At 38.7% G+C, this 27539-nt stretch overlaps 1 protein-coding gene across 2 annotated transcripts in view; it reads right to left on the bottom strand.

Annotated features, from left to right (window-relative positions):
- RAB27B (RAB27B, member RAS oncogene family) overlaps positions 1–26849 on the bottom strand; it is a 177166-nt gene extending 150317 nt beyond the window's left edge. The window contains exons 1-2 of one of the 2 annotated variants that reach the window (XM_061400258.1): positions 26754–26849; positions 26547–26621 (exon numbers count right to left, since the gene is read on the bottom strand). The gene's annotated coding sequence lies outside the window, so the exon portion shown is untranslated. Of the gene's footprint in view, positions 1–26546; positions 26728–26753 lie in introns of those variants that run through there. The other variant, XM_061400259.1, reaches the window with a different exon arrangement.
- Between the last annotated feature and the right edge of the window lie 690 nt (positions 26850–27539).

Genomic DNA, 27539 nt, shown 5'->3' with positions numbered 1-27539 from the left:
CTTCTTCACTTACAACTCCCATCAGCCTCTGTCTAGGACTCAGTTCTCCAGAGATAATAACTGCTTGCACAGCCCCTTCAACCTGCCTTGTAACCTGTGCCTTTGGCCCTCTGCCTTTGCCTGGGTAACTCCTGCCCATCACCTAAGACTCTTTTCTCTTATACCTCTTCCAGAAAACTGTACCTTGTCTCCCACTGCCTCCCAGTGAATAGAATTTGCTTTCATAATATTTCGTGCAATTCCCTATCATTAAAATTAACCACCATCCTCCTCTATAATGAGAATTTATTGAATTCAGTGACTGTACTCTGTATTCTCAGCAACCAGACAGTCTGGTACTCAGTGAAACACTGTGAATGATGAATACGTCCATGGCACTCAGTATCTGCCTCTTCTCCAGTACTCATTGTCTTCTATAGCTTTTACTGTGTCTTTCCTCTCTCTCTTTAACTAAACTGTTAACTCCAGGACTACTGTCAAAGACTACCGTGTTCATTTTTATTTCTTCAGTGTTGACTATATTGCCTGAGCATAAGTAGGCAAAGAATCGCAAAAACTAAACTGACAAAAAGGAGTGACAACTGAAAAACAGGAGTTAAGTGAGGTCCAATTTCCATATAATGGATCAGCACAATGTGAAAATGGTAGGCATTAAAAGGAGTTAAGTGAGGTCCAATTTTCATATAATGGATCAGCACAATGTGAAAATGGTAGGCATTACAAATTTAAGTAAAATTTGTAATATTATCCTTCACTTCTCCATACAAACAAATGAAACAATGACAGATTCTTAGAATTTCAGAGATAGTTACTGCCTTCAAGAATATACAGTGGAGAAGACAGTCTCTTCAATAAGTGGTGCTGGGAAGACTGGACAACTACTTATAAAAGAATGAAATTAGAACATTCTCTAATGCCATATATAAAAATAAATTCAAAATGGATTAAAGATCTAAATGTAAGACTGGATATTATAAAGCTCTCAGAAGAAAACATAGACAAAACTCTGACATAAAGTGCAGTAATATTTCTTAGGATCCATCCCCTAAATTAAAAAAAAGCAAAAATTAACAAGTAGGACCTAATTAAACTTAACTTAATTAAACAACTCAATTAAAAAAGAGGCAGAAGAAGTGAACAGACACTTCTCCAAAGAGGGAAGGCAGATGGCAGACAGGCACATAAAAAGATGTTCAACACTGCTAATCATTAGAGAAAAGGAATTCAAAACCATGATAAGATATCACCTCATACCTGTCAGAATGGCTATCGTGAAAAAGAGCACAGCTAACAACTGTTGGCGAGGATGTGGGGAAAAGGGAAACCTTGTACACTGTTGGTGGGAATGTAAATTGTTGCAGCTACTGCAGAAAACGGTGTGGAAGTTTCTCAAAACACAAAAATAGAACTATCATATGATCTGGCAATTCCACCCTGGATACATATACCCCCCCCCCCAAAAAAAAACACTAATTTTTAAGAGATACATGCATCTCAAAGTTCATAGCAGCATTATTTAGAGTTGCCAAGATATGAAAGCAACCCAAGTGTCCATCAACAGATGAATGGACAAAGAAGAGGCGGTGTACACATACAACGGAACGCTACTCGGCCATAAAATAATGACATTTTGCCATCTGCAGCAATATGCATGCAGCTGGAGAGCATTAGGCTGAGTGAAATAAGTCAAACAGAGAAAGACAAATACTGTATGACACACATGGAATCTAAAAAACACAACAAATAGTGAATGTACCAAAAAAGAAGCAGACTCACAGACATAGAGAACTAATTAGTGGTCACCAGTAGGGAAAGGGGAGCAGGGAGGTTCAATACAAGGGCAAGAGCGTAAAGACACAATTAGGTACAAAATAGGCTACAAGGATATATTGTACAACAAGGGGAGTATAGCCGATATTTTATACTAACTAAATTAAGTATAACCTTTTAAAGTCGTGAACCACTATACTGTACTCCTATAAGACAATGCTGTATATCAACTGTACTTCAATTTTTTAAAAAAGAAATAGTTACTGCCTTCACATAGCCAACTGGAAGTAGAATATTTGCCTTATTCCAAAATTGAATAATTATAAGATTTTAAAAGAGATCATCAATTTCAATGATAGAAAGTTGAAACAGTTTCTATCTGTTCTAACTGTAAGAAACTGTTCCCTTACACTTGTGAATGGACAGAGACATTCTATAAATAATGGCTAGTTAGGAAAGATGGACCTTCCATTGTATACAAATGAAGCAAGACTCCTCTATCTTTTTTAGCTTGGCTATAATGTTATTGAAAGCATGATACTAAATTAATGCAAAAATCTCAAACATCAATGATTAGGGATTTAGCAACAGTCAGTATTTTTAAAAGCTGTCAATAGGTATGATAAAACAGAAGAAAAATTTTAAAAGCCCAAAGCAAAGAGCATAATTAATAAGCAGTATTAGTTTATAATAAAACATAGCAATTATAGCTTGCAGATAAAAAACAAAACCAAAAATACTCTGGTATTGTTTGTAGTGTTGCTGGGGAATGCTATGAATACTTAAAAATTTTGCTTCTTTTTTTGCCTATCACCTCTCTTCACAGGAACTCATAATTTCAGCATTTTGAACCTCTCTTATCCCATCCATTTAGTACCTTTTTCATATAATATGTACTCTTTAGAAATGAAAAAAACTGTTCTTCCATTCTCTGCATTGTTATTTGTAGGTGGCAGTGATATATAATTCAGAGAAGTCTTCTACAGTCTCTGCTAGTGCAGCTGAAGAGGAGAGTGATTCACATTAGCAATTGGCGGCGGTCAGCACCTGCCGTAAGAAATGAGGGTCTGTGAGCCAAACCGCTCGTTATTGAGAACATATCAGCCAGTCTTAGACTGGGAGCAGGACAAGGCAGTCAGGCTGGAAGGAAATCATGAGACCTGTTGGATATAGGCTGCCTTCTGTGAAGTCCAGTTGGCTATTTGTGAAAATAATCATCTCTTTTCAAGTCTGAGTCACCTGGGTTGCAGGTTAACAATGCGCATTTACACCTCAACCCGGATGAACAACATCAAATTTCATGGAGGGAGGGCCCAGGAATCTGAATGTCACCAGTGTTCCGGAAGATTCAGAGGCAGCCTAGAGTTCGGGGAATCTGTTTTAAGCTATATACAAAATGTCTGTGACTATAGCTCCTTTAGGAGAAGGCAATGGCACCCACTCCAGTACTCTCGCCTGGAAAATCCCATGGATAGAGGAGCCTGGTAGGCTGCAGTCCATGGGGTCGAGAAGAGTCGGACACGACTGAGCGACTTCACTTTCACTTTTCACTTTTCACTTTCATGCATTGGAGAAGGAAATGGCAACCCACTCCAGTGTTCTTGCCTGGAGAATCCCAGGGACGGGGAGCCTGGTGGGCTGCCGTCTATGCGGTCGCACAGAGTCAGACATGACCAAAGTGACTTAGCAGCAGCAGCAGCAGCATAGCTCCTTTCCCTCCCACCCAAGAGGACCACATAATCGTAGGGTCAGCTTTCAGTCTATTTGCATTTAGGTATTTTATTTAGAAACTTCTGTATTTTACTTACAAGAAATTACTCTTGACATACCTTAAGTGAATCCCCGTATGTGTTAAGGCTCTGAGATGAGAATCTCTGTGAAGTTCTGAAGGAATCATTGAACTCCCACACTGGTCATTCTGGTTTTTCTCTAGAAAAGATTTCCTAAAGGCTGACCCTCCAGAGCTAGCCTCATAGGAAATATATTCCTTCTTACGAGAACTCAGATGATTTTGTGGATGTAATACAGCATTATAATTGTAGCTTGGATAGGACCAACCACTGAGAAAGTCTTAATAAAGAGAATATAAAATAGGTGAGCTGGAAATTCTAATTTCACAATCTAATAACTAACACTGGCTCTGAAGTCCATGCCTATTTTGGAATGTTATAATTACATGGAGGCAAAGAATGGAAGTGGAAAGAGAATTTAAATGTGTGCATAGGAGCACTCACACACACACACACATTGAAATGCCAAGAACTATCATTCAGATTTTAAAAATTCTCCCACATTCTTCAGAATGAATCACCCCTTGTAGTCATTTGCATAACATCACTAGTTTATAATTCCCATCCATGGCAAATTAGTACTGGTATTACTCAGGTTTTTTTTAATCTATATTTAAGATTAAAACAAAACTATATGTATTACAAGCTTTTGCTAGTTTTTAACCTTGTCACCTAGAAGGAGTAACCCATAAATATTAAAAACCACTATTATATTAATCTGTATCTGTTTATAAGGCAATACGAACCAAAAAAGTGAGACATTGGGCCAGCTCATTTTGATCATAACAAGGGAGAGAAAATATTCTACAGCATATAGTCTCTTTGTTGTTGTTCAGTCGCCCAGTCGTGTCTGACTCTTTGCGACCCCATGGACTGCAGCACACCGGGTCTCCCTGCCCCTCATCATTTCTCAAAGTTTGCCCAAGTTCATCTCCATTGAATCGGTGATGCCATCCAGTCATCTTATCCTCTGATGCCCTGTCCATGGAATTTTCCAGGCAAGAATACTGAGTAGGTTGCCACTTCCTACTCCAGGGGATCTTCCCAACCCAGGAATCCAACCCACATCTCTTAAGTCTCCTGCAATAGCAGGTGGATTCTTTACCACTAGCACCAAGAACAGTATGGAGGTTCCTTAAAAGACTAAAAATATATCTACCATATGACCCAGCAATCCCACTCCTGGGAAAATACCCAGAGAAAACCATAATTCAAAAAGATACATGCACCTCAACGTTCATTACAATATGATTTACACTAGCCAGGACATGGAAGCAACCTAAATGTCCACCGATATAGGAATGGATAGAGAAGATGTGGTACATATATACAATGGAATATACTCAGCCATTAAAGGAGTGAAATAGTGCCACTTGCAGAGATATGGGTGAACCAGAGATTGTCATAAACAGTGAAGTAAGTAAAAAAGAGAAAGACAAATATCGTATAATATTGCTTATCTGTGAAATCTACAAAATGGTTCAGATGAACTTATTTGTAAAGCAGAGAGAGAGACACAGATGTAGAAAACAAGTGTATTCCTAAGTGGGGAAGGGAGGGAGGGATAAATTGGGAGACCGTAATTGACATATATACACTTTCTCATGGCTCAAATCTGATTGCAGTACAGGAGATGTGGGTTTGATCCCTGGATCAAGAACATCCCCTGCAGGAGAAAATGGCAACCCAGCCCAGTATTCTTGCCTGAAAAACCCCATGAACAGAGGAGCCTGGCGGGCTGCAGTCCAAAGTGCCACAAGCTGACACAACCGAGCACAAGCATGCGCTCACTGGGTATAAAAAAGCTAGCTGATGAGAACCTCCTGTACAGCTCAGGACACTCGACTCGCTGCTCTCTGGTGATGCAAATGGGCTGGAGACCCATAAAAGAGGGAATATATATAAGCATATAGCTGATTCCCTTTGCTGTACAGCAGAAACTAACACAACATTGTAAAATGACTATACTCTAATAAAAATTAACAAAAAAGGATAATGGCATCCAGTCCCATCATTTCATGGCAAATAGATGGGGGGAAAGTGGAAATAGTGGCAGATTTTATTTTCTTGGGCTCCGAAATCACTGTGGACAGTGACTGTAGCCAGGAAATTAAAAGACGCTTGCTCCTTGGAATAAAAGCTATGGCAAATCTAGCATATTAAACAAACAAAGTGTATTAAAAAGCGAAGACATCACTGCTGACATAGGTCCATATAGTCACAGTTATGGTTTTTCCAGTAGTCACGTACAGATGTGAGAGCTGGACCATAAAAAGGCTAAGCACCGAAGAATTGATGCTTTCAAACTGTGGTGCTGGAGAAGACTCTTGAGAGTACCTTGGACTGCAAGGTGATCAAACCAATCCATCCTAAAGGAAATCAACCTTGAATATTCATCGGGAAGACCTGATGCTGAAGCTGACGCTCCAATCCTTTGGCCAGCTGATGCGGAGAGCCAACTCATTGGAAAAGACCCTGATGCTGGGAAAGATTGGAGGCAAAAGGAGAAAGCAACAGAGGATGAGATGGTTGGATGGCATCGCTGAATCAATGGATGTGAGTCTGAGCAAGCTCTGGGAGCCAGTGAAAGACAGGGAAGCCTGACGTGCGGCTCCATGGGGTCGAAAAGAGTCGGGCGCGACTGAGTGACTGAACAACGACAACAGTAATAACTATTAAGCGCTTAATCTATGCCAGTCATTTTGCTAAGTGTTTTATGTCTACTAATATCATTCTCAACTATGATGAAAAGTACTACTATTTTCCAATTTTTCAGATGACTAAGCAAAGATAAATTAAATAAGGATAGCAGGTAGGAGATAAAGCCAAGATTTAGTTACACCAAAGTCTGATTTATTCCATTCTCTTCTGTCTTAATTGCAAGCTTGAATGCCTTCAAAAACTAAAAGAATGCTGACTACATAAAAAGCCTTAAATTTAAGGTTCCGGTACCTACAATCTCCTTTGATCTGTATAAAAGTAATTCAAATTTATTTTTAAACTTCCCTGCAAAACCTCAGGAACATTCTCACAGGTTAAAGTTATAACCTATGTAGAAAGACTTCAAAACAGGTCTTTAAAAATTATTAACATCACTGAGGACTCAGGTCTTACCACAGATTCTCTTGATAGCAGCTATATCTAATAATACTCCTGCCACCCAGAAGCCAACATCAACCTCCTGGTTTATTCCATCTAATTAACAATGAAGAGTCTTAACTTATACCTGGGACCTGAGCAAAAGATATGCTGTCTAATAACACCAGCATAATCTTTATACAGTTCTTCCCCAGTTGTGAACTACTTTTTTTTAAAAATGAGCACCTACTAATTTCATTCTTCTCAGACAAGTTCAAAAACTAGTCAACAGATTTCCTTGTCTACCAAGCAACCTCCTTCTAGCTTCATTTCATCCACCAACATCTTCCGACACCTCCCTCCGTCTACTCCCACGGTGCTCTGCACATAAGTCTCCTGTGGTCTGTGCATCACGCTTTGGTGTAACTATAGATTATGTGCTGTTTCCTCAACCAGACTGTAATATTCATCTTTACATGACGGCATGGTGGCCAATGAACCGCCACAGTTCAATAACTGACTGACTGAATGGATGCTCCCCGTAACTTCTTTTGAATTATTATTCTTCCCCAGATGGCATTGGTCCTGATATGTCCATGCATCCTCCTATAAACAGAAAGAGGCTAATAGGTCTATACCATAGGTGATGAGATACAGGCAAACCTATGATCTGGGTCTCATAGTTCTAGTATTAATTATCATTTTGCTTTATTTATTATTATCATTGCAGTCAAATTTTAAAGGAATAAAAAATAGCTTTCATCTTCTCTCAGAAGACTTTTTTTTTAATCATGTTTTGTGATAAAAATAAATAAGAACTCTGTTCTGAAATGAGTTAGGAAAAGTAAAAGCAATATTAAAACCCATATCTGGTAATCATCCTGAAGGGATCCAATAAAAGTTGTCTAAGAGGTGTAGCCGTGGCTCAAAAACTTTTACATGAATGAAATCAATCTATTTCATCATTATAACATTCATTTACTGTTTTATTTTTTATGAACAGTGCAGTGGTTAACAGCACAGACTCAGGTACATTGCTTGGCCAAAATTCTCTTGAGAGATGTTTACTGGATATCAATTAAGTCAGACTGAGTCCTCTAGCTACTGGCTGCAACCACTATTATCTCTCGCCTAGAGCACTGTGACAGCCTTGGAAGTGCGCTCTCCGTTTCTACCCTTGCTCCACGGCCCTCAGAGTGAGACGCTGACGTGACATCTCCAGTCTCTCCCTGCTCCACCTCCCCGCAATGGCTTCCCACCTCACTTGCCACAAAGGCCACAGTTCCATAAAATCATTCATGCTCCCCATTCAGCCTCTTGCTTGTGTGTCTGATCGCCTCTCCTGTTTCTCTCCTCTCATATTTTTCCATCCATGGTACCTCCTTGCTCTTCTTTCAATATGGCAAACACACTCCCAGGCAAAGCCCAGGGCATCTGCCATCTGCCATTCCTGCATTTGTTATCTATGTGGCTCGTTCACTCACTGAACTCAAGTTACTCCCCAAGGATGGCAGGTCAGGGTTTCCTTCCCTCCTCATTCACCCTAACTCAGTCACACTCCCTCAGCCCTTTCTCTTCTTTAATTATCCCCTGCTAACAAGTATATACTTGTATATTCGCTATTCTTCCCAAAGCTCCGGAATATCAGGGGATTCTATCCCTGGCCCCTAGAAGAGGATCTGGCACGTAGTTGCACTCAATATTTATTGACTGAAAACAGAATACCTCTACTAAAAAAACTCATAAGTCAGTTATGAGGATGTAAAATCTTGAAAACCACAGCATGTAAAAGCAGAGTAACATGCTATGCTGAATGATACTCCACACGCTAGTCCAGAATAAGGGGCCGGATGTGCCGTACTTGGTACAGACAATAAGGGTGATGTCCTTGCACACTTGAAGAAATGATGTTACACAGGACCAAGAAGGAAAATTATTCTGTTTCTGTCTAGATTGCTAAAAATCCTGGTGGAAGGACACTTTTGAGGATAGCCAGCCCCTGCGGCTTCCAAAAGTAGAACTGGGTCTGATTTCTGCCAGCTGTTGTCCCTGTAGTATGAGTTGACATGGATGCAAAATTTACAGGGTTTCCTTACACATTCTTGAGAAGATGAGCCCTGCCATCGATGTCCTGGGATGGAGCCATGATCTGCAGAGGAAACCACGATGGTACACGACTGAGAACACTTGGTCTTGATGTTTAAGTCGCTGTCGCTCCTCATGGCTTGCCCGTGTTCTCTCTTACAATCCAGCAACCCAGAAACAGTGGCCACCAGACTGGTTTACGCCTGTCTTCAGGGCACCTGTTCTTTTACAGACCTGCTTTGCACTCAGTAAATGCAAATGAACTTGATGACTAGCAGAAGTAAAACAGAAATAAAGGTAAATCTATTGAGGAAATAACAGGTGAATTCTTTTCTTAATCATTATTGTTTTTAATTGAAGTATAGTTTCAGGTGAACAGCAAAGGGATTCAGTTGTACATACACGTAGATGTCTATTCTTTTTCAGATTCTTTTTCATTATAGATTATTAAAAATGTTGGCTATAGTTCCTTGAACTACACAGAAGGTCCTTGTTGTTACCTATTTTTTATATAGTAGGTATCTGTTAATCCCAAACTCCTCATCTATCCCTCCCCTCTTTCTCCTTTGGTAACCAGAAGTGTGTTCTCTATGTCTGTACAGTCTATTTCTGTTTTGTAAATAAGTTTATTTGTATTACTTGTTTAGATTCCACATATAAGTCATATCATATATCATATCATAAGCATACATAATATATAATATAATATAAATAAATTTTCAGTAAATAAACTATGAATGACTTAGGTGACCTTATACTTTTTAATATTTGTATATCTGACCCTGACTTGCTCCTGCCTTCCATTGTTGTAAGGCATGTGTATACGTGTATATTGTATACAAGTGCTTTTAGATTTTTGAAAAACAAGCTGGGGATGCTTATAAACTCAAAGATGAAACTGAATTCAGAAATTTTAGCTACCAAATAAACTTCAGTTATGACAGCGTCTCCAACACCATGCTGCACCCGTCATTATGACTCAGAGAAAGGCCTCTCCTGTATGTTCTCAGGAGACAGTGCTCCAAGAAGCTTATAGCTTCCTCCAGGGTGACAAGTAAGTCGGCACTACAAGCAATTGCCTTAGAAGGATTTCCTTCCAGTCACTTCCTCTAATCAGGAGGTAAGACTATATTAGACACTTTTCCCTTTCAAGTTTTACACATGAAAACATTCACTCTTCAATGAAAAGCCGCATTAACTTTTAGGCTGAAACATACTTCTATTTGTAGCATAAGCCTGCAGGCTAAAACCAACCCCTCAAGACTGATTATGCCAGAGGGAAGAACGTCAGAATTCCCAGAGCCTCTTTCCCTGAGCAGTTACATGCTAGAATTATGTCTTCAAAAATTCCAGGGGCCTTGAGTTCTTACCTGTTGCCACTTTCTGCCTCTAGGCAAGAAGCGAACCGAGTCATCAAGGTGGAGAGGTAGGTCACTTTTTTTATTTAGCAAAGGACTTGCAGGGTTTTTGCTTCAGCAGCACATGCAATAAGGTTGGAATGCTGCACAGAATCTTGGCATGGCCACTCTGTAAGGATGATATATTAATTTCTACACATGTATTTTTATAAGCTACACGTACAACAGAGTACGCAGTATACTAACTTTTGTCCATGTGCTTAGTTGTTCAGTCACGCATGACTCTTTGCAACCCCGTGGACTGTAGCCCACCAGGCTCCTCTGTCCATGAGATTTTCCAGGCAAGAGTACTGGAGTGGGGTGCCATGCTTTCCTCCAGGGGATCTTCCTGACCCAGGAACTGAACCCAGGTCTCTTGCATTGCAGGCGGATTGTTTACAGTCTGAGCCACCAGGGAAGCCCATATTTGTTCAAATTGACTTAAAAAACAGAGTAGGTAATAAAACTGATTAGCTTGGGGAACAAGGTAAGGAGAACTTTACAGATGGGGGAACAGTGGAGGTTAAGCCTTCTTGGTGTAGCCTTATTGTTTGGGTTTTGAATCAGCAGGGCAATTTATTACTTATTCAAAATTTTAAGAGGTCTCATAGAAAAACATGGTCCCTCAATAATATCTGTTTGCCTAAGATTTGAAAATAATCGTGATGCCACTTTGTTCTCTGGTTTTGTATAGCAATAACATAATTCAATATCCATCTCTTCTAAGACATGCTTCTTGTGAAAAAAATACCACAATTAGGTTATGATCATGAGTAAAAACCTAGGTGGGATTTATGGAAAACAAAGACCAAGTTTTTAATCTTGATATTTTTGTCCTGAATTTCTCAGTTCTCTTTCTTCTAATGATAAAAAATGCATCAGAAATAAAATTTCCCTCTAATTCATTATTTATATCACCAATTAGTAAAAAAAAAAAAAAAAGACCCATCTAGTGAGAGCCTGCTATATTTTGATGTATATACTCAAATCTTCACATCTTACAGATGATAGAAACCGTGGCTCAGGACATTTCAGTGACCTGCTCACTCTGCTAGCCTAGCATACATGCCTGGGCTTCGTTTGATTAGAAGGCTCCCACTCTGCCCAGAGGACCATTTAGCCGCACCCAAGGCATGATTCTACTTGAAATCAAGTGATATGTTGACTGCAAATGTCCCACTGCTAAGCTGTGGAAAGTCAGGCAGGCATCTTATAATAACAAAAAGGAGAGAAGGTTCTTATTTCTTTTCCTGCTCTAACATCCAGACGAGTTATGCTACATTGCTGCTTATGATGAAAACAGGTTCTGGAAATGTGCATTAGACAAATGATCCGACTGTTAAAGTGTTTATCCAATGGATGGAAAGGATGTCTTATCATTTCCTTCCTGACCCCGCAGCTCTATAACTCTTTCTGCTTTGACATTCAGGCAGTTAGGAGGACAGTGCCTATGAATCACTTCATTATCCAGAGCACTGGTTAATAAATGTATAAGATAAAATCACTCTTACGTGATGATCCTCAATATTACTGCCTCATGTAGAGTCAATCAAGTAACTGAACTTTAATAGTATTAAGCATGGGGTGAATTCTCCCTCTAGACATGTGAAATTGCCACCAGACCATCGCAAACCATAAAAGACAAAAAGAGGTAAAAGGGACTGTATCAAATTAAAACCTACTGCTCTTAGTTAAAAAAAAAAAAAAAAGAAACCTATGAAAATAAAATGACAATCAAAACTAAACACACTCTCATCATACAATCCAGCAATCATGATTCCTCCTTGGTATTTATTCAAATGAATTGAAAATTTATGTCCATGCAAAATCTGCACATGGATGTTTGCAGCAGCTTTATTCATAATTGCCAAAACTTGGAAGCAACCAAGATACCCTTTAGTAAGTAAATGGATAAACTGTGATACATCTTGACAATGAAATATTATTCAGCACTAAAGAGAAATGCGCTATCAAGCTATGAGAAGGCATGGACGAGACCTAACTGCATATAACTAAGTGAAAGAAGCCCATCTGCAAAGGCTACACACCACATGATTGCAACTATATGATATTCTGGAAAAGGCAAAACTATGGAGACAATAAAAAGTTCAGTGGCTGTGGAGGTCTGAGAGGGCAGGGACGAACAGGCGCAGGACAGAGGACTTTTAGGGCAGTGAGAATAATCCTCGTGATGCTGTAACAGCAGATATAAGTCGTTATGTATGTTTTTCAGACCCATAGACTGTAAAACAAGAGAGAACCCTAAGGTAAACAATGGACTCGGAGTGACAATGATGTGTTAGCGTAGCTCATCAACTGTAACGAACGTGCTACTTTTGTGGAGGATGTTGATAATGGGAGAGGGGATATGTGGGAACTCTTGGTACCTACCTCTCAACTTTGGGATGACCCTAAAACTGCCCTAAAAACAAGTCTTCTTTTTAAAAAAGACATAGAAGGAGAGACTAGATCTGTAATACGTGTATCTTACAAAGGATTTGCATCCATAAAACATGGAGAACTCTTACAACTCTCTCAAAAGCAACTTAACACAAAAGTGGGCAAAAGATCTGAATAGATACTTCTCAAAGGAAGACAAACAAATGTCTAATGAGCCCAAGTAAAGATGCTCAATACCATTAGTCTGTCAGAGATGGATTTAATTTGATATGCAAATTAAATTTACAGTGAGATACCACTACGCACCAACAGGAAAGTTAACATGAAAATATTAACAATATCAGGTGCTAGTGAAGATAAGGAGAAACTGGACCTCTCACACATTTCTGCTGGAAAAGCAAAATGCACCGAACACAAAGCGAAATGTGCACTGGGGATACAGCTCAGCAACGCCGCTCTCACATGCTCACCAGGAGAGATAAAGGCATATTTCCACACAAAGCCTTGAAAATCAAGGTTCACTCCAGTTTTATCATCCTCCCAAACGAAAACTATGTAAATGCCCATCAGTAGGAGAATGGATAAACAAACTGCAATATATTCATAAGGTGAAATACTACTAAGAAACTAAAAACAAAAATCTTTAACCACCTCTACATGCAAGGACCTGGGTGAATTTCAAAAACATTCCATATGAAACTAGCCATATACAAAAGGGTACAGACCATATAATTGCACTTAGATGTAATTCCTGATAAGTCAAATGAACTTACAATGACCAACAGCATATTAGAAGCAGTCTAAGGCCAAGACGGGTTGCAAAAGAACATCAAGGAATTTGTGGGGTGAAGATAATATTCTCTATCTTGATTGAACATAAAGGAGTATACATTCGGCAAGACCCATTAAGCTGTGAATATAAAATAAGTCTTTGTTTTCTGTAAGTACATCACAACAAAGTTGTTTTATGGGGAAAAAAAGGTTCTTGTCCAGGTTAGGCTCTGTCATAAAAGATGCAGATAAAAATATTTTTAAATCTTTCAAAAACATTGTGAATGTGTTTATGTTCTAAAAAATGTTTGAGGTAGGGATATATTACATAAAATTCTGACTACAATGTCTGGGATATAGTAGGTGGTCAACAGATAGTAATTTCATTCTCTTTTTCAGTTGTTCTTATGTGGAAGAGATAAATAATGTCTTCAAAGGCAGTCAACTATAAAATAGTGAGAAATATATGGGAAAGGACAAGAGTATGAGTCAGTGGTTAGTCATCGATGAACAATTAGAGGAGCTTAGTGTTTGATGAAATCTCTTCCCTCTTGTGACTTTGAATATTACCTGGGTCTCAGAATGTCCTTGCTGCTAACCTTCCTAATTCTGGCATCCCTCACTTTTTTTTGTACTCAGTTGACTTCCAGTACACATTTCCTATGGGGCTTCCCAAGTGGTGCTAGTGGTCAAGAGCACGCCTGCCAGTGCAGGACACATAGGAGACTCGGGTTCCATCCCTGGATCTGGAAGATCCCCTGGAGGAGGGCATGGCAACCCACTCCAATATACTTGCCTAGAGTATATGGAATCATGAACAGAGGAGCCTGGCGGGCTACAGTCCATAGCGTCACAAGAGTCAAATGTGACTGAAATGACTTAGTGTGAACACACATGCACGTTTTCTATATGAGACATAATATTTTTAAGCAAATGTCTTTGCTTTTCAATTTTGTCACGAATTCCTAGAAGGCAAGAACCATGTCTGATACCTCTAATTTTTTATGGCTGATTCGTGCCGAAGAAGGGAAAGGCTACCTACGCCAGTGTTCTGGCCTGGAGAATTCCACGGACTGTAGAGTCCATGGGGTCGCAAAGAGTCGGACGCGACTGAGCGACGTGCACTTGCACTTTGTACTGAAGAGGCATTCAATAAAAGTTGAATATTGTTGATGAGATTCATAATATCATCCTTGAAAAGCTCTTGCCTCATCAATATTATTTAATCAAATAAATTAGATACTATTAACTTACTTCCATATATGATGAAAAAATTTTTAAGAGATTCAACCAGATATTTTAAGGTCTTTTTCTTTTTCTTGATATATTTATAAATCTACAATCTTTCATTTATTCACTTGCTTGTGAAAGTCACTCAGTTGTGTCTGACTCATTGTGACCCCATGGACTATACAGTCCATGGAATTCTCCAGGCCAGAATACAGGAGTGGGTAGCCTTTCCCTTCTCCAGGGGATCTTCCCAACCCAAGCATCAAACCCAGGTCTCCCACATTGCAGGCAGATTCTTTATCAGCTGAGCCACCAGGGAAGCCATTCTTTACCAGGTAAGGCACCAGGGGAAAATTCACTTGCTTAGTCTCCTAATAAACACATACTGAACATCACTGGCCAAGCAATATGTTAAGTGTTAGAAATAGAGATTATTATGCACTCATGTTCTAGAAAAAAATATCAAATACAGCAATGAATTTATAATGGTGGGACAAACACTTCATGAAAAGTGTGGGGGCAGGGAGAAAGATGACACCAAGATAATGTTTCAGATAAAGTTCAAAAGAAAATTTTTATCCATCACATGGAACAACAGACTGGTTCCAAATAGGAAAAGGAGTACGTCAAGGCTGTATATTGTCATCCTGTTTATTTAACTTATATGCAGAGTACATCATGAGAAACGCTGGACTGGAAGAAACACAAGCTGGAATCAAGATTGCCGGGAGAAATATCAATAACCTCAGATATGCAGATGACACCACCCTTATGGCAGAAAGTGAAGAGGAACTAAAAAGCCTCTTGATGAAAGCGAAAGTGGAGAGTGAAAAAGTTGGCTTAAAGCTCAACATTCAGAAAACGAAGATCATGGCAGCCGGTCCCACCACTTCATGGGAAATAGATGGGGAAACAGTGGAAACAGTGTCAGACTTTATTTTTCTGGGCTCCAAAATCACTGCAGATGGTGACTGCAGCCATGAAATTTAAAGACGCTTACTTCTTGGAAGGAAAATTACGACCAACCTAGATAGCATATTCAAAAGCAGAGACATTACTTGCCCACAAAGGTTCATCTAGTCAAGGCTATGGTTTTTCCTGTGGTCATGTATGGATGTGAGAGTTGGACTGTGAAGAAGGCTGAGCGCCAAAGAATTGATGCTTTTGTACTGTGGTGTTGGAGAAGACTCTTGAGAGTCCCTTGGACTGCAAGGAGATCCAAGCAGTCCATTCTGAAGGAGATCAGCCCTGGGATTTCTTTGGAAGGAATGATGCTAAAGCTGAAACTCCAGTACTTTGGCCACCTCATGTGAAGAGTTGACTCATTGGAAAAGACTCTGATGCTGGGAGGGATTGGGGGCAAGAGGAGAAGGGGACGACAGAGGATGAGATGGCTGGATGGCATCACTGCCTCGATGGACGTGAGTCTGGGTGAACTCCGGGAGTTGGTGATGGACAGGGAGGCCTGGCGTGCTGCGATTCATGGGGTCGCTAAGAGTCGGACACAACTGAGCGACTGATCTGATCTGATTCATTATCTAATCTAAAATTCTGTAATCAAAAAAAAATAAAATAAAATTCTGTAATCAAATGAACTGATGTATCTGAATGTGGATGATCTGTAACTGATACTATAAATAAAGGTTGAATTATTCAGACATTGTGTGTGTTTGCTCAGTCATGACCGACTCTATGCAACCCCGTGGACTGTAGCCCACCAGGCTTCTCTGTCCATGAGATTTCCCCAGCAAGAATCCTGAAGTGGGTTGCCATTTGGTTATTGTCCTAAGCAATGAGAGTAACTCTTTTTCTCTGATTACCTCAAGACCTGCAGTTATACCCAAAGTCAATAAGCCTATCCAAGGCTTCACTTTTATTTATAAGAAAGTCTGTTTGCATAAACGGCCCAGAGAGTCAACAGTGAACCAGTACATTAAGACATGATTAGAAACTCACCTCTTCCATTTTGGGCCTTAATGGAAGGTCAAGGTGACTACTCTAAAGGCAGCTTTCTTCCACAGAGGAAAAATGAGAAGTAGGTCACAAGGATTTTATCTACTCAGGTATTTCCTTGTGCAATTTGATATAAAAAAGTAATCTGTACCAATCTGTACTCTTTCTTTAGGCCAAAAAGGGAAAAATAACACTGGAAAAACAGTTCAAGTCATCACATCTTCATCCATTTGAAATCTCAAATGTTCATGTTACCTCCTTGGTCAGTGACCTTCTATACAACGTTTCCTTTAAGAAATTTTCAATCCTCCATGACTCTCCTTTACCTAGAAAATCCCTCCTTATCCTCTGCATCCTGATTTACACATCACTTTCTTAAAGATGACATTCTTGACTGCATCCCTTCAGATACATACCCAGCTCCAATCCCAACAGACTAGGAAAGAGTGTCCCCTCATATGCTCTCATGATACTTCTTCACAAAACTTACAGTGTTTGCAATTAATTATTAGTGTGTTTATTTTCTGCCTCCCTTACCAGTCTGCACCCTCTATATGGGCAGATACTGTTTTCATCTTGTTTGTACAATAGGCACTAAGTGCTATTTGTTTGATAAATTAAATTTACTTTTACAGATTTACAATAAGGAAATTCAGGGAACTAATGCTTTCATTTTGTTAATGAGAAATCCAAGATAAAGCAGTTCTCTGTTACATAAGTAATTCTCACAATTTTAAAATAGTATCCTAGTTTGATAATGTTTATTTTCCTTCGGCACTACTGAGCATTCGTGTAAAACCTAGGTTCTATTTAACATAGAAGTTACTTTCATGGAAATATGTGCAATTCCATTTATCATAATTAAGCACAGAAAAATAAAATGCTATGTGAAGCAAAAGGCAAAATTTTCCTTAGATACCATGGCTGTCCTGTTTCTGTTTTGACCCTCCTCTTGTTTATCAGAAACATTCACAACATCCCAGCTCTTATGGTTTCCTAACTGAACCAAATTTAGTCATTTGATGATACATATTTTGGTAGGTATAATTGTTTGCATTTCTCTAAAGTGCATTGCTACCAAAATATATGAAGTATCGTATAATTATCCTGTTTTGTCACGATAGTCTCTCAGTCTTGTCCAGCTCTTTGCTGCCCCATGGACTGTAGCCCACCAGGCTCCTCTGTCCATGGAATTTCCCAGGCAAAAATACTGGAGTGGGTTGCCATTTCCTCCTCCAGGGAATCTTCCAGACACAGGGATTCAACCTGCTTCTTTTGCGTCTCCTGCATTGGCAAGCAAGTTCTTTACTTTAGAGCCACCTGGGAAGCCCTGATCATGCTATATATAAAGCCTATTTGGATAGCAGTCCTTTACTATTGAGGTTTATTTTTAGATGGTTATAAATTCTGTCACAATTTAAAAAACTGTCAGAAGATTTTTCTGAAATTTGAAAATAAGGCAAATGGTGGGGAACTTAACTGTTTAGCATCATAAAGGGTCAATGACTGCCTAAGGATTGTCTAGGCAGGCACAGTGCTATCTCAAAGAAATTTCCAAGAAGATAGAAATGCTGCCCAGTACGGGAGCCACTCAGTACTAGCCAGTAAGCCCATACAACCACCAAGCATGTGAAAAGTGGACAGTGTGACTGAGGACCTCAGAGTTTTAATATGTCCAATTTTAATTAATTTGAGCTTAAATTTTAATAGCCATATTTGGGACTTCCCAGGTGGCATAGCAGTAAAGAATCCACCTGCCAATGCAAGAGATCCCTGGGTTGGGAAGCTCCCCTGGAGGAGTAAATGGCAACCCACTCCAGTATTCTTGCCTGGCTAATCCCATGGACAGAGGAGCCTGGTGGGCTACAGTCCATGGGGTCACAAACAGTCGGACACAACTGAGAGACTTTCACATATATATGTATAAATCTGATGTAGTAATTTTACTTTCACATATCTTTCTTAATTTCCATATATATATATATATATATAATATCTCACATCTTCTCCAAAGTCATTGTAACATCTAGTTTCCTTACAAAATAATAAGTTATGTGAAATTGCTGACATTTGTTCATTTTATATTTTCCAGAGAGGCATGATCATAAAATTAGACTTTAGCAGCTTTGGAGGTCACCCTTGAAAGCCCCTAAAATTCACTTGTAAAATTATTTTTGAGATTTCTCAGACAACACCTGATAATCACAAAGATTTATTTCTTTATAAAAGTGAAAAAAATGCTAGAAATAATTAGGTTTGTTTGTCAGTTTCATAGTTAATAATAAGTACAACCTTATTATATAAGAGCTGCATGGGAAGAACTGCAAAATCAAATAGAGATTCAGACTTCTTTAGCCTAATTTGCATAAATAAAATATTAATAAAAGTATTTCGGAAACTAGATGCTTTGGAGGAAAGGCTCTGGAGATTCTTTGGTGCCTTCCATAATATGTTCTTATCCTCAGAGAAAGCATTGGTCAAACCATCATGAAAGCCTATTAAAGAACTCTGTTCCCCTCTGCTTCTGACGTCACTGGTTGTTGTCATAAATTGACCACAGCCCATTAGTCTCATCATCAAACAGCTCTCTGCTTCTTGCTGCCTGCCTGAGGCTCTGCTGTAAGCTATGGGCTTGATTTGGTGACTTCAACAAAGGCGGTCAGTCCCAGAGCCTCATATAAGGACAGCACCAAGTACTCTTGAAAGAACAGACCCTCAGGGATAGGCTTCTAAACCCACATGGCTTAGACAACTTTCCCAAGCTCCCAGATAGTAAAAAGGTTACTTTCAGCACACTAGGGACCTCAGCAAATTTGAGGGAACTCTAAAAGAGAAGATTTCACCTAAAAGCAAAGGTATTGCAGGTGAAATCTAGTGGAAAGAGTCTTCTGGGGTTGGTTTCCTAGCCTCACAGTAGAAGAGGAACTAAAACAAAATTCTAAAAAGTTCAACTTAAGATTCCTTATGAAAATTTCCAGATGGAAGTGAATTTTGTGGCATTCATGGTTGCTCAATACTGTAAGAACTTAAAGCAAAGACTAGAAGGCAGCTACAGTAAATTAACACTCTCGACACACCTTTGGAAATAATCAAGGCAAAGCTGTGCTCCAATAAGATCTCATTTACAAAAAGCTGATGCGCTGGACTTGGCAAACAGGCTTAGTTGGTCAATATCTGACCTGAATTATAGAACTAAGGCAAAATGATGACCAGAAAGTACCTTCAGTAATATACTGACCCTGTCTAAGAAAAGGGACTTAGTTCATCCCACTGTTTAATACTGGTTAAAAGTCCTAGATTTAGTCAAGTTACTGCTAACTTTTAGGTTGATGTCTCATAGAAATGCAAATAATTTTTGTCTGATGAAACAGATAATCCCAAAGATTTTTTTTTTAAACTCCACAATATTACTTTTTAAAATTGTGAATATAGCCTCTGTTTTTCAAATGCTTTTCAAATATGATACTGATATCCTTCATTAATTAATGAATTAAATAAAATGTATATACATACACATTTAAGCAATGGATATGTATATTAGTTTATAAATGGATATGTATATAAATTTTAATAAATATATAAATTTAAGAATGCAAATTGTTATACATAATCCATTTTATATTTGCCCAAAAGTTGTAATTTTACATTTTGAAATTATACTTTTACAAACTATATGCTGATATAGTAAGTCCAGTTGAAAAATATAAAGCATTGTTTCTTGTGATCTGACCACTTAGAACTTCGGGATGGTCATCGCTAAACTGGAGGTGGTAGACCAGGATTTCTAAAGGCCTTCATAAACGTCACTTTAAATATTCTAAAACTGAGAAGTTTGATTACATAAAAGTTTAATATATTGAGACAGAATATTATTGAAAGAAGGAACCTTTAACTTTCTGAAAAGAACTTGAACAGACTTGGAATATACTATCTTTTAATTGCACAATGAGAGGGATCCATTCAAAATGAAAAGACACCATTTAGATGATCACTTAGGCAGGAGCAATTGCTCTTTAACTGAGCTATTTGTTCTTTAGATATATAACTTTTAACATACGCATAGAATGATACAAGATTTGTACCTTTCCTAGAGTTTTTTCCTTGTCATGACAGGAAATAACGTCATTCTTTATCAAATAGTATATGCTACACTGAGACAGAAAGTCTCTCTGCACTTTTCAGATTGAGAACAAAGCTGCTATGGACCTGAAATGGAATTTTGATCTAGCTAGAAATTTTGACAAATAGAAAATTGAGAATAATTTAAACTTTTCTAAAGCATAGCATTAAAATGGTCTGTAATGGGTCATACAAAGTTCTACAGTCTAAGATTAAAAAAATATAAATTTATAAAAGAAGTGAAAAGCAAAATAATAATTAAAACAACATATAAAAGGATAAAACCTATAATATTTATGATGCAGATGAATCATTTTGGGATTACATCAATAATGGATTTGGTCTGTATTTATTTTACGGTGATTGAAATATTTATGTATTAAAAATATAGGATATTGCAATATAGACCAGTTATGAGTCAACTGCAATCTTGAGAATAAGAATTTACCCATAGCTATCAGAGCAAACACAATAGAATTTTGGCCTCAGAATCAGGATTGTGGACTTATTACAAACCAATGATTTATTTATTTGGTTATCATGCAGATGTAGCTCACTGGAATGTGTCTATATATATATATATACACACACACACAATGTAAACACATATATATACACACAGACGTATACCTGCAGCCGTTCGTGCAAATGTATATATTTTAGGGCTGCACACTGATGAGATGACAAAACTCCAAAACTGTTAGGTGTGAGTCACTCCAAGTACCAGCGAACTATCGTTTTCATCACAGAACTCCCCTCCTCGCCTCGCGCGGGTACCCTGCGCCGGGCACTGTGAGGCACCGCGCTCATTTCACTGAACTCCGCAAGAACCTGTGGTTGACGTGCCAAGCACAGTCCAGCCAGGGCACATGTGTCTAAGTTTCTTGGGTGTGGTCATCTCAGTCTGGCATTCCCTGGGAGGAGCAGCACCTTGATTAATCCCCATCAAGCACCGTGTTGGTGGTTTCTGAGGAGATGACCAAAAATCTACCATGAATGCTTCTAACAAAGCTCCTCAAGGAGACTTGGTCTTTGGGAATTTCAGGAGCGATGCCCTTTTTTTCTGCTGTTTGTGGGCATGTTATCTTTTCTCCATGTGATACAGAATCACCAATTTAAAGGAAGGGGCACAGGAGTGATAAAATAGTCCAACACTTGTTTATTTGACTAGATACGCCAAGGAGTGGATTCATAAAGCTGTGACAGTACTTCATAAGTTATTATGGAAATTTAAATTTGCTCTGGACATCCAACATGTTACCTCTTTCTTCTCAAAACTCTGTGATGAAAAGGTCATTGTTCTCAAAATTCTGTAAAGTTTTTATCAAGGGGGTGGAATTCTCCAGATGTCAAGGTTTAAGAATGACGTAGAAAGGATTTAACTTGTGGCACGTTTGCAACAGTCTACGCTTTTCCTATGATAGCACGTGCTCCTCTCTACTTGGCTGCCGCTTTTACTGGGGTCCCTGATGATACATCACCTTTTCAGCAAACCTTCTAGACAACCACATCTAAAAAGCCACCAAGTCATTCCTTATCATAGCACTCTCTTCCCATTTTCAAGTTAGTAACCATCAGATCTATTCTGGTTTATCTGAAAGAAGCTATAATAATAATTTTAAAAGAACTTTAATAATCATGTGTTTCCCTCAAAATAAGGGCTTGTTGCCTATTTCCCTTCACAAAATGATGGAATGATGGAGACCATGAATGGTGGACATATCTTGTTTACTGGTCTAAAGTCTGTCCCTGGCTTACACTGAAAAACCTATAAATAACTATTTAAAAAGAGGATCCAAAAATATTAAATCCTTTGCCAATAAAATTTTATACTGATTCTAAAGCGCAAACTAGAGTTATTATCTTATATGTGGACGAAAAGCAAAGCTCATTTGCAACTTAAACACTTAAGAAATCATGATTAATATCTGTCAAGTTTCCTTAGAGTTTTTAACTCCTTCCCTCAAATAAAAGACCTAGGGGTAGGGAATGAGCGTCTATTAGTGGTGTCTCACAAAATAGGGGCAGATTTTATTTTCTTGACTCTAAAATCGCTGTGGACAGTGACTGCAGCCATGAAATTAAAAGACTCTAGCTCCTTGGGAGAAAAGCTATCACAAACTTAGACAGTATATTAAAAAGCAGAAACATCACTTTGCCAACAAAAGTCTGTATAGTCAAAGGTATGGTTTTTTCAGTAGTCAAATATGGATGTGAGAGTTGAACTATAAAGAGCACCGAAGAATTGATGCTTTTGAACTGTGATGTTGGATAAAACTCTCGAGAGTCCCTTGGACTGCAAGGAGATCAAACCAGTCAATTCTAAAGGAAATCAATCCTGAATATTCATGGGAAGGACAGATGCTGAAGCTGAAGCTTCAATACTTTTACCACTTGATGCAAAGAGCCCAGTCACTGGAAAAGACCCTGATTCTGGGAAAGACTGAGGGCAGGAGGAGAAGCGGGCAACGGAGGATAAGATGGGTGGATGGCATCACTGAGTCAACGGACAGGAGTTTGAGCAAACTCCGGGAGATAATGGAGGACCGGGAAGCCTGACGTGCTGCATTGCATGTGGTCATAAAGAGTTGGACACAACTTAGCGACTGAAAGACACAACACATTTACATCAGTTCAAGTTGTGAGAACCAGTGGGGACGATTAACGTTTGGATAAATCAGTTTATCAACACTGCATGGCATGTATTTCATATTATTAGTGACCCTTTTATACCCAAAGGCTGTGTCTCATCTATTTAAAAGCTTTCTGCGCCTACAAACATTTCTTTATTCATAAAATCAATTTCTACAAACAGCGAGATCTTTGCTTTCAAGAAAAGCTTCTTCTGAAAAAGTGATTATATGGATAATCGCTTCCTTCTATTGCCAAATTCCAGCAAAATACGTAATTTATCCCTCTTGTTTGCACAGCTGTAACTGCTGTGGACATGGCCTGCCATCAATACCCTCTTGTAGCCTTTCCTTTAGGTCTTTAATAAGGAAAAATCATATTTAGATATCAAATAAATTTTCAAATTACATATAATTCCTATTTATTGTCGCTTGCATATTGGCCAACAGATTCTGAAAAACTCAAGTTAGCACTGTAATCACTTTTCAGGACAAATTGAGAAGGATGACTTGTCATTTCTTTACATTGGTTTCAGTAAACACAAGGAGATCAAACCAGTCAATCTTGAAGGAAATCAATCTTGAATATTCATGGGAAGGACTGATGCTGAGGCTGGAGCTCCAATACTTTGGCCACCTGATACGAAGAGCAGGCTCATTAGAAAAGACCCTGATGCTGGGAAAGATAGAAGGCAGGAGGAGAAGGGGCAACAGAGGATGAGATGCTTGGATGGCATCACCGACTCAATGGACATGAGTTTGAGCAAGCTCCGGGAGATGGTGAAGGACAGGGAGGCCTGGCGTGCTGCAGTCCATGGGGTTGCAGAGAGTCAGACACAACTGAGCGACTGATCAGCAACAAAGTGCTTCCCACGGCTTCCCACTGGAAGTCAGCCCCCAGATGCGTTTTCTGCGGCTTCTACTAGGAGACATCTTTCCTTACTCAAAATACAGGTGCTCAGAAAACCAAAATAAAAGTAAACTGAGCAGATGTGTCTTCTCTCTCTTTATACTAGTTTCTTGTAGGTGGTTTAATCATGTAAAAGCTATTTTTTATTTTTTTCTTAAATGTCTTACTAAGCACCATTTCCATACCAAATATACTACATTCTTTAGGAAAAAATTCATATTTCTGTGGGCAAAATTGGTATGACTGGATTTGCTATCTGCTGAAGCTCTTTAAATAAAAATGTGTATTCAAAATGAATCTTTTAGAAATCTCTACCTTACTTAGTAAACATAGACAATATTGACATTCACCTGGATCTCCTAGGCAGGGAGACTTCTCAAGGCCTAAGCGGTTATCCTCAGCAATAACATCAACAGATAGTCACTACTTTCACACTTTAACAAATTAGTTTCCTCTTTGGCATTTTATTCTTCAGCTTAAGATCCACTGGCTTGCCAGCAATTCAAAATTTCAGTTAAGTGCTGTCTTTTCATTTATTTGAGCCAGTGGACTTAGTTTTAGAACTTAAATTCAGGAAGAAGATTCAGATTCTAAGAAAAATATCAAATTCCCAATAAGATCTATATTCTCAAGATTGTTTCCCCCATCATCACTAAATTCAATGAGTCTTTAGACTGAACATATAACAAAGTTATTTAAAAATCATTTATGATAAGACATGCATGAGTATGACATAAAACTGAAGATCGAGGATGCAAAACCTATGTTGGGCAAGAAGAACTTTCAAACTAAGTATTAACTGGAAGAATCGAGTCATCATTCTGAACTTGGAATATAGAAAATGTTTTTAAAAGAGAGAGGGAGATATTTTATTACGGAATGTTCACAGAGCTATCCAGAATTTTGATATACCAACTAAAAATAAACTTTCAAAATGACTTTTGCATCACAAAATATTGAAAGGCTATTACTAACCCCAATCTGATTTCCCTAATTTCCACTAGAAGCTAGACATTATCTTCAAAAAGATTTTCCCTGCTTAAGAAATACAACATAGCAATATTAGCATGCTATTTTTATATACTTATATTCATTTGCATTTAATGATGTTGCAAGTTATCTAATACACACATTTGTAATTTTTGTTACATTTTGAAAAATATAGGTAGCATATTTATAGAGTAAATATTTAGTCAGAATGTTAAAAATATACAAAGTATAGAACAATAAAATAAGACTTAATTTTTCCCTCCCTCGTATCCTCTGTCCCTCTTCCTTCTACAAAATAGAGTTTTACGACTGTTTTCAAATGTTCGATATGTAAATAATTTGATATCTCACTTAAGGCATTCCAATATTGAAAATACAATGTACTTAATTTTTGAACCACTAAAAGTATTTTCAAAACTTATTTTTAAAAACCATTTTCATTGAAGTCACTTTTTCACTATTGATGAATTGCTTTGTCTTAGTTTGATATTTTCTTTCCTGAAATAAATTAAATGACACTGTTTACCTTAAAATTTTCTATGAATTGACCATTAATAAAACTCAACATTTTATGGATTTATAAATATGTCTACTTATTACATTTTGGTATAAGATTCTTAAATTTGATCTAATTTATAAAATAATCATCTAACTCAACAATTTGACAAGGTGTTAAAGTTTTCAAGGAGTTTTTAATGCATAAAATTGGTACCAAAGCCCTAAAAGAGCAACTGCAATTGATTCGTAAAATACTTAGAGAGAATGTCCACTTTCCTCTGTACAGTCATCTTCATTTTAGGTTTTCTAACAGCAAACTACTCCCTTATCACACATAACCAGATTTATTGTTGAACAAGAAAGGGAATCCTAGACTTTTTTTTTTTTTTTGATGTCTCTGTGTGTAACCTACTAATTGGAGTATTGAGTATAGTACGGTCAAGAGAAAGCAAACTCAAATTTTCTTCAATGGCTTTTCCCTGAGAGGTACAGAATGGTTTCACAGCTTTCTGGTAATCCACATTTAAGATAAGAGTATTTGAAATTGGAAATAAACCAAGCATAACAAAGACTCCTACACTGCACCACCGCAATGATTAGAAAGGACCATCTTTGAGCTTTGAAAACAGAGAGCAGACAGTAAGCTAGCAGCCTGCAGCCCTGAGCAGAAGCTCTTTCCCAAGGAAAACTCTGTTGCAAACCCAGCTTCTCTTGCAAACCCACAGGCTAGAAGAGGGAACCACAGCCACTCCAAAGTGGAGTTTCAGGCCCATCATTAGGGCTTTCTGTCCCCGTCTTGGTGCTTCCTTCATGAATGAAATATGCAGATGGCATCTTACAGTGGGGCTCCTTCAGTGAGGAAAGAAGGTCAGAAGACACAGTTAACACAGCCAGCACATTAGAAATCTGTGACCGATGTACTTACACCTCCAAATGCCTCCAGATCTCAGCCTCTGGAAATATCTAGCCCATTTCTCTATGGCACTGTTGCTTGCATCAGCTGTGGAAATTGACATAAAATAATAGAGTGAGCCAACAGGTGCTGGACAGCGTTTCAGAGCATCAGATTCAGTGAACACTAAAGGCACATTGACGGCGTCCAAAATCTGAATGATAAATAGCAAGTAAATACCTTCCGATCCACCAGAAGGGGGAGGGACGCTGAGCTGTGACTGCCGCTGCCTGCTCGCTTGTGTAACAGCAGAGGCGGCTCAGCCCCTCTGACGGGCGGTGAAGTGCGCTGCCTGTGGGCGTCTGGGCGGTCCTAGCGCCTGCCCCAGGTTAGCACCCGAGGTAACTCAGAAGAGCCTCCCTGCTCCTTGAGATTCTTCCAGCGGGAGTCACCAGGGGTTTTTCAGGGACGTCAGCTCGTTAAGCATTAGGGCATGGGGGTTTGGGTTTGGGAAAATTGACCAGTACACAGGGTCGTTCATGTTTCCAGATACTGCTGCTGAAACCAGGGGGAAAAAAATAAAAATAGTACAGACGATCTTGTCCGTTAAATACAATGTGTCGTTGAAAATGTTAGAGTCAGAGGGCTTTTAGAAAGAAAATAAATTCCCACGTATTCTATTTTGACGGCAACCCGTGTCTTTTACTCCCCACACCGACCTCTGCCCCAGCCCTGCCAACATTTAAAATATAAAGGGGAGTAGGGGGTTTTTAAAAGCTTGATAAATCTTTTCTTTTCTTACCATTTGCAAAAAGTATTTGTTACAGGCCAAAAAACTCCATGGGCTTCGCTGATAGCTCAGTTGGTAAAGAATCCGCCTGCAGTGCAGGAGACCCCGGTTCATTCCTGGGTCGGAAAGACGCACTGGAAACGGGATAGGCTACCCAGTATTCTTGGTCTTCCCTTGTGGGGCAGCTGGTAAGGAATCTGCCTGCCATGAGGGAGACCTGGGTTCGATCCCTGGGT

Source organism: Bos javanicus, chromosome 24 (genome assembly GCF_032452875.1).
Source record: "Bos javanicus breed banteng chromosome 24, ARS-OSU_banteng_1.0, whole genome shotgun sequence".
NCBI classification, from domain to species: domain Eukaryota; kingdom Metazoa; phylum Chordata; class Mammalia; order Artiodactyla; family Bovidae; genus Bos; species Bos javanicus.
Note: the sequence above shows the minus strand (reverse complement) of the source record. Positions and strands in the feature narration are given on the sequence as shown.